General features: G+C 52.9%; 1 long non-coding RNA gene across 1 annotated transcript; it reads right to left on the reverse strand.

The window, feature by feature from the left end:
- Window positions 1–5,218: 5,218 nt before the first annotated feature.
- LOC135279947 (uncharacterized) lies at window positions 5,219–6,097 on the reverse strand. Its single transcript, XR_010347088.1, has 3 exons — window positions 5,967–6,097; window positions 5,663–5,856; window positions 5,219–5,388 (listed from the first exon to the last, which is right to left on the reverse strand). It is a non-coding gene; the product is annotated as an uncharacterized LOC135279947 (long non-coding RNA).
- Window positions 6,098–7,356: the final 1,259 nt, after the last annotated feature.

Below are 7,356 nucleotides of genomic sequence, written 5' to 3' on the forward strand. Positions count from 1 at the left end.
CCCCAGCCGCGGGGTGGCCGTGGCAGCAGCCCCAGGGAGCTCCAGGCCCGGGATCCCAGAACAAGTGGAAATCCCAACTGTGCAAATGCTTCCTGTGCCCAAAAGTGTCGGAACCCAGAGCATCTCTCTGGATGCCCTGGATGTCTCAAAGCCCTGGTAGAGGCTCGGAGACCCTGGTAGGAAGCCAAAGACACCTGGAAATTCGATCTTAATTCATGGAGCAAATTGCCAACCTTACATGAAGAACTACAGGCCACAAAAGTTTAAGTAGCACAGTAGTAGGAATCACAGGGTGAAGGACGAAATTATAATGCACTGTACAGGGGGGTTTTCTATGTTGTACAGGGGGGATTTAGAATTCTGTGCATGGGTCGGGAGTCCCAAGGTGGAGGAATTTGGGCGTGCCCTGTCCTTCTTCTTTCTTCTTCTTGGCATCCATGTTCAGGATGATGTTGGCATGTGTGCATTGGTTCATAGAGAAAGTGCACTTGCCAACAAGGGCGAAAAGTATTGGAAATTAAAGGTAAATATCTACTATGTAGTTTTCACTAGAAAAGAGACAACCACCCCGTGGGCGGGGGAGAGTGCCCTTGGCTGTCTTGCTGATCAGACCTCGGCTGGACAGACAGAAAAACTTTGGAGATAAGGAACAATAAAGTCAACTGAAGACCAAAAAGCAAGAGTCCAGACTCCTTCTTCGAAAGCGCGGCCTGCCCAGAACCACCTTTTCCCGTGCTGGGGCAGAGACCACTGGCAGCCGACCCCGGCACGAAGGAATGAGAAAGAGAAGTGAGGTTTTCTAAAGAAGCAGTATTTATTTGCTGAAGATCGGCAAATTCTAGGATTTCCAGAACACCTTTCATATTTCCTGGGATCCTATGGACTAACAGTCTTCAAAACATATTTACAGAGAACTTCTAAGCGACGAACATATTTACAGAATTCTTCTCACTTTTCAAACATATTTACAGAGGCGTCATATCTGTGGCCATCATCTGCATCAGGCCTGGAAGAAAGGAAGAAGCAAAGCTGGCCTCTGCTGCCAGCACTGGGCCCAGCTGGGCTGGGAGCTGGCCCCCAGGAGCTGGGACAGGGCTGGCAGGGCTGCTGTGGCCCCAGGCAAGTGCAGGGCAGGCCAGGGCTGGTGCTTGTGGCAGCACAATCCAGGCCCCCTGCGGGCAGCGTGTCCCTGAGCGGGGCCATCCAGCCCAGCCCCAGGCTGGCGTCAGGGCAGCCACTGTGTCTGTGGGCAGGGCATGGGGAGCATCTGTCCGTCTTACTTGTGGGGCTCCATCTTCATCCAAGGACCATGGGCTCCTCCTCATCCTCCTCGTCCACTTCCATCTGCTCGATATTGTCCTCCTCTTCGACTTCCATCTCCTCAAGTGGCTCTTCTGTGTCTACCTCCATCCTTTCTTCCCCATCCAGCACCATGTCCACTTCCATTTCCTCTATCTCTACCATCTCTGGCAGTCTGCAAGAGACAGCAAAATCTCACAGTGGGCTTCCTGTCCCACACCATCCATTGCCACGTGGCTGCAGCCTGCTCAAGCAGGCTGCCCCTTCCCTGGAATGGCACTGTACCTCCACTGGCACAGCAGTGCTCATCCTGCTGGGATTGGCGCTCCAGAGCAGGCGTCAGGAAAATCCCAGGCGGCAGCAGCAAGAGAGCGCTGACAGGCAGAGCGCAGAGCGAGCGACAACTGAGCGCTGGCAGCAGGCAGAGTGTCTGCTCTGCTGGTTTCCAGGTGCTGGACGTTCCACCTGGAACACTGTGGGAGCTGTGATGTCACAGAAGTTTCAGGGCCGCGCCACACTGGGAGATGAACATGGTAGAATGATGAAATCCTTGAATGGTTTGGCTTGGAAGGGACCCTAAAGATCATCTGGTTCCAAGCTGAGCAACTTCCCAGCACAGCAGGTTGCTGCGGCCCCTGTCCAAGGTGGCCTTGGATGCTCCTTGGCATGGGGTATGCACAGCCTCTCTGCACTGGTCCCAGTGTCAGGGACAAGCACCCTGACAGGAAAGAACTTCTTCCCATCATGGAATGGATTCCAGCTCTTGCAGTTTCATCTCATTCCCCCTTGTTCTGTCACTTCAGTTCCTGGCGGAGAGTCCTCTCCCACTTCCCTGTGGGTCAGGCTCTTCCAGCAGGGTCACACATGTGGCTGAAGCTGCAGGCAGGAGAGAGTGAAGCCAAGGTCCCAGAGAGAGGAAATGGGGAAAGTGACATGAGAGATGAGCAAAGAAGGAAAATGTAAAGACATGCAAGGCATTGGCTTGGGTGGGCTGGGGGATTCATGACTTCTTTTAGAGGCCAGCTTCTCTGGTGCACTCAATGACTGTGTGATTGCGGCGTGTCCACAGTGAGCCCGTGTGAGCGAGCTGCACTGCCAGAGGCCGGAGCACACTTGCTTCAAGTGCTGATGCATGAGGCCAGAGACGGGTCTTTGTGTGGAACCCCAAACACTGTGCATTGCGAGGAAGAGGGTCCAGGGCCAGAGAGAAAATGAGGCTGGGGACTGAGGGTTTTATATGGGGGGGAGAAGGGGCGAAGCCAGGGCCTGCAGGGGAGAAGAGAGGGAAGAATATTCTCTGGAGAGTAGCTATAAGGAAAAAATGGCAGTTGAAGTGGGTGATGGCAACAAAAGCTGCAGATTGCAAGAGGCTGCAAGTGGCCATGGGTGAGAGCCCTGCATTCAGAGGGGTTTCTCTCTTTCACCTTGGTCCCCTTTGCCCTAAGGTATTACAGTTGCAATGAGAGGCCCCCGGGCCTCCACAACTGCCCCCTTTTTGTTTTCAAGAATGAAAGCTTCTGCCATGGACTTTTGCAAGCGTTGAGCAAAACTGGATAAAATAAGCAACACAATGAATACAATGTCTCTGCTGCTGTAGGGACACAAGCATATCCTCTCCCCCAAGTAATGAATGGGAAAGGGCCCATAATTTTTTTAGATTCAGGGTCTTTGATCAACACAGGTGGCTTTTCTTTTCACTGGGCTGCAGTGAAATTAAATGCCAATCGCCTGATGACTGGGGGAGTTGGCTCCATAAATGAGGTGTTGAAAAAGTTGAGCACATCAAGGGCCTTGGCCAGTGTCTCAATGGGAGATAATATGTGGACTCCCTGTCTCTGTTGATCAAGGATCCTTTGGATGGAAGAGTGGGCCCTCTGGACTATGGAGTGTCCTGTGGCAGAGTGTGGTATGGCTGTGACATGTTTTATAGCCCACTGGTCAGAAAATGGTTGGAATCAGTGGGAGGTATAAGCAGGACCATGATCAGTTTTCATTTCCTGTGGAACAGGGAAGGTGGAAAAAGCTAAAAAGGAACGTTTTATAGCACCTTTTGATTTCTCACCAGCATGGGCAAAGGCGAAAACCGCAGCGTTGTCGGCGTCAATTCAGACGGGGATATATTTTAGTCTCCCAAAAGGGGCTTGGTGTGTGATGCGTGATTGCCCGATCTGGAGACTCTTTAGTCCTCTTAGGTTGACTCCAGCTGTGACAGAAGCAAAGGCATGTTGCTGACAATTTGGGCAGGTGTTTGCCATGGATCTTGCCTGATCTTGGGTAATTTTAAAGATGCTGAGCGGTGCAGGAATGTTTGGATGGTAGAAGCGGTGGCGGATCCTAGCCTGGTCAGAAACATTCCATAGGGAGGTTTGGAGAACCATTGCTGAGGCATCTGCTCTAGCATTGCCTACTATAAATGCAGGAAGGGTGGTATGAGACCTTGTGTACATGATATAGTGTGGGTGTTGTCTGTGGGACAAAAGAGAAATGAAAGGGGAAAGCAAATGCTCTAGTTGGGGTTAGAAATGTCTTTGAAAATGGAATTTTCGGCCAGCTGCACTAGGCCTTAGACATCTGCCGAATCAGTGATTAAATGAATAGGTTCTTTGAAAGCGGAGAAGGTCCTAACGAGTGCAGTCAATTCAGCAATTGGGCAGGATGAGGATCCCCTGGCTTGGCTTTTGTCTCTTGAGCAATGCAGGCCCAGGGCAGTGCAGGGCAGGCCCAGAAGTAGAGCCCGGAGCCCTTGGAGGTGCAAGGCTTAAACATCAGCCCCTGCAGCAGCCCAGATGCAGGTGCCATAGTTGCCAAAGCTGTCAAGGCCTTGAGAGTGGGAAGGTGGATTTTGCATCCCTGTGGCCTGATGGCGGCTCTGGAGCCAGGAGTGCCTGTGGCTGCAGCAGGAAGGGTGGCTGAAAGTTTCCTGCCTTGCTTTGGTGGCATGGCTGCAGGGGCCACTGCAGTGAGAGCCCCCTCTGTGCTGGTGGCAGCTCAGCTCTTGGGGACGCCACTGTGCCCCAGCCCAGGAGCAGCAGCAGTGCCCAGCGGCAGCAGTGGTGTCAGTGGGACCCCCTGTGCACAGGGACCCCCAGCCGCGGGGTGGCCGTGGCAGCAGCCCCAGGGAGCTCCAGGCCCGGGATCCCGGAACAAGTGGTAATCCCAACTGTGCAAATGCTTCCTGTGCCCAAAAGTGTCGGAACCCAGAGCATCTCTCTGGATGCCCTGGATGTCTCAAAGCCCTGGCAGGGGCTCGGAGACCCTGGTAGGAAGCCAAAGACACCTGGAAATTCGATCTTAATTCATGGAGCAAATTGCCAACCTTATATGAAGAACTACAGGCCACAAAAGTTTAAGTAGCACAGTAGTAGGAATCACAGGGTGAAGGACGAAATTATAATGCCCTGTACAGGGGGGTTTTCTATGTTGTACAGGGGGGATTTAGAATTCTGTGCATGGGTCGGGAGTCCCAAGGTGGAGGAATTTGGGCGTGCCCTGTCCTTCTTCTTTCTTCTTCTTGGCATCCATGTTCAGGATGATGTTGGCATGTGTGCATTGGTTCATAGAGAAAGTGCACTTGCCAACAAGGGCGAAAAGTATTGGAAATTAAAGGTAAATATCTACTATGTAGTTTTCACTAGAAAAGAGACAACCACCCCGTGGGCGGGGGAGAGTGCCCTTGGCTGTCTTGCTGATCAGACCTCGGCTGGACAGACAGAAAAACTTTGGAGATAAGGAACAATAAAGTCAACTGAAGACCAAAAAGCAAGAGTCCAGACTCCTTCTTCGAAAGCGCGGCCTGCCCAGAACCACCTTTTCCCGTGCTGGGGCAGAGACCACTGGCAGCCGACCCCGGCACGAAGGAATGAGAAAGAGAAGTGAGGTTTTCTAAAGAAGCAGTATTTATTTGCTGAAGACCGGCAAATTCTAGGATTTCCAGAACACCTTTCATATTTCCTGGGATCCTATGGACTAACAGTCTTCAAAACATATTTACAGAGAACTTCTAAGCGACGAACATATTTACAGAATTCTTCTCACTTTTCAAACATATTTACAGAGGCGTCATATCTGTGGCCATCATCTGCATCAGGCCTGGAAGAAAGGAAGAAGCAAAGCTGGCCTCTGCTGCCAGCACTGGGCCCAGCTGGGCTGGGAGCTGGCCCCCAGGAGCTGGGACAGGGCTGGCAGGGCTGCTGTGGCCCCAGGCAAGTGCAGGGCAGGCCAGGGCTGGTGCTTGTGGCAGCACAATCCAGGCCCCCTGCGGGCACCGTGTCCCTGAGCGGGGCCATCCAGCCCAGCCCCAGGCTGGCGTCAGGGCAGCCACTGTGTCTGTGGGCAGGGCATGGGGAGCATCTGTCCGTCTTACTTGTGGGGCTCCTTCTTCATCCAAGGACCATGGGCTCCTCCTCATCCTCCTCGTCCACTTCCATCTGCTCGATATTGTCCTCCTCTTCGACTTCCATCTCCTCAAGTGGCTCTTCTGTGTCTACCTCCATCCTTTCTTCCCCATCCAGCACCATGTCCACTTCCATTTCCTCTATCTCTACCATCTCTGGCAGTCTGCAAGAGACAGCAAAATCTCACAGTGGGCTTCCTGTCCCACACCATCCATTGCCACGTGGCTGCAGCCTGCTCAAGCAGGCTGCCCCTTCCCTGGAATGGCACTGTACCTCCACTGGCACAGCAGTGCTCATCCTGCTGGGATTGGCGCTCCAGAGCAGGCGTCAGGAAAATCCCAGGCGGCAGCAGCAAGAGAGCGCTGACAGGCAGAGCGCAGAGCGAGCGACAACTGAGCGCTGGCAGCAGGCAGAGTGTCTGCTCTGCTGGTTTCCAGGTGCTGGACGTTCCACCTGGAACACTGTGGGAGCTGTGATGTCACAGAAGTTTCAGGGCCGCGCCACACTGGGAGATGGGCATGGTAGAATGATGAAATCCTTGAATGGTTTGGCTTGGAAGGGACCCTAAAGATCATCTGGTTCCAAGCTGAGCAACTTCCCAGCAGAGCAGGTTGCTGCGGCCCCTGTCCAAGGTGGCCTTGGATGCTCCTTGGCATGGGGTATGCACAGCCTCTCTGCACTGGTCCCAGTGTCAGGGACAAGCACCCTGACAGGAAAGAACTTCTTCCCATCATGGAATGGATTCCAGCTCTTGCAGTTTCATCTCATTCCCCCTTGTTCTGTCACTTCAGTTCCTGGCGGAGAGTCCTCTCCCACTTCCCTGTGGGTCAGGCTCTTCCAGCAGGGTCACACATGTGGCTGAAGCTGCAGGCAGGAGAGAGTGAAGCCAAGGTCCCAGAGAGAGGAAATGGGGAAAGTGACATGAGAGATGAGCAAAGAAGGAAAATGTAAAGACATGCAAGGCATTGGGTTGGGTGGGCTGCGGGATTCATGACTTCTTTTAGAGGCCAGCTTCTCTGCTGCACTCAATGACTGTGTGATTGCGGCGTGTCCACAGTGAGCCCGTGTGAGCGACCTGCACTGCCAGAGCCCGGAGCACACTTGCTTCAAGTGCTGATGAATGAGGCCAGAGACGGGTCTTTGTGTGGAACTCCAAACGCTGTGCATTGCGAGGAAGAGGGTCCAGGGCCAGAGAGAAAATGAGGCTGGGGACTGAGGGTTTTATATGGGGGGGAGAAGGGGCGAAGCCAGGGCCTGCAGGGGAGAAGAGAGGGAAGAATATTCTCTGGAGAGTAGCTATAAGGAAAAAATGGCAGTTGAAGTGGGTGATGGCAACAAAAGCTGCAGATTGCAAGAGGCTGCAAGTGGCCATGGGTGAGAGCCCTGCATTCAGAGGGGTTTCTCTCTTTCACCTTGGTCCCCTTTGCCCTAAGGTATTACAGTTGCAATGAGAGGCCCCCGGGCCTCCACAAGTGCCCCCTTTTTGTTTTCAAGAATGAAAGCTTCTGCCATGGACTTTTGCAAGCGTTGAGCAAAACTGGATAAAATAAGCAACACAATGAATACAATGTCTCTGCTGCTGTAGGGACACAAGCATATCCTCTCCCCCAAGTAATGAATGGGAAAGGGCCCATAATTTTTTTAGATTCAGGGTCTTTGATCA

The sequence above is a fragment of the Passer domesticus genome, chromosome 13, assembly GCF_036417665.1.
Source record: "Passer domesticus isolate bPasDom1 chromosome 13, bPasDom1.hap1, whole genome shotgun sequence".
NCBI classification, from domain to species: domain Eukaryota; kingdom Metazoa; phylum Chordata; class Aves; order Passeriformes; family Passeridae; genus Passer; species Passer domesticus.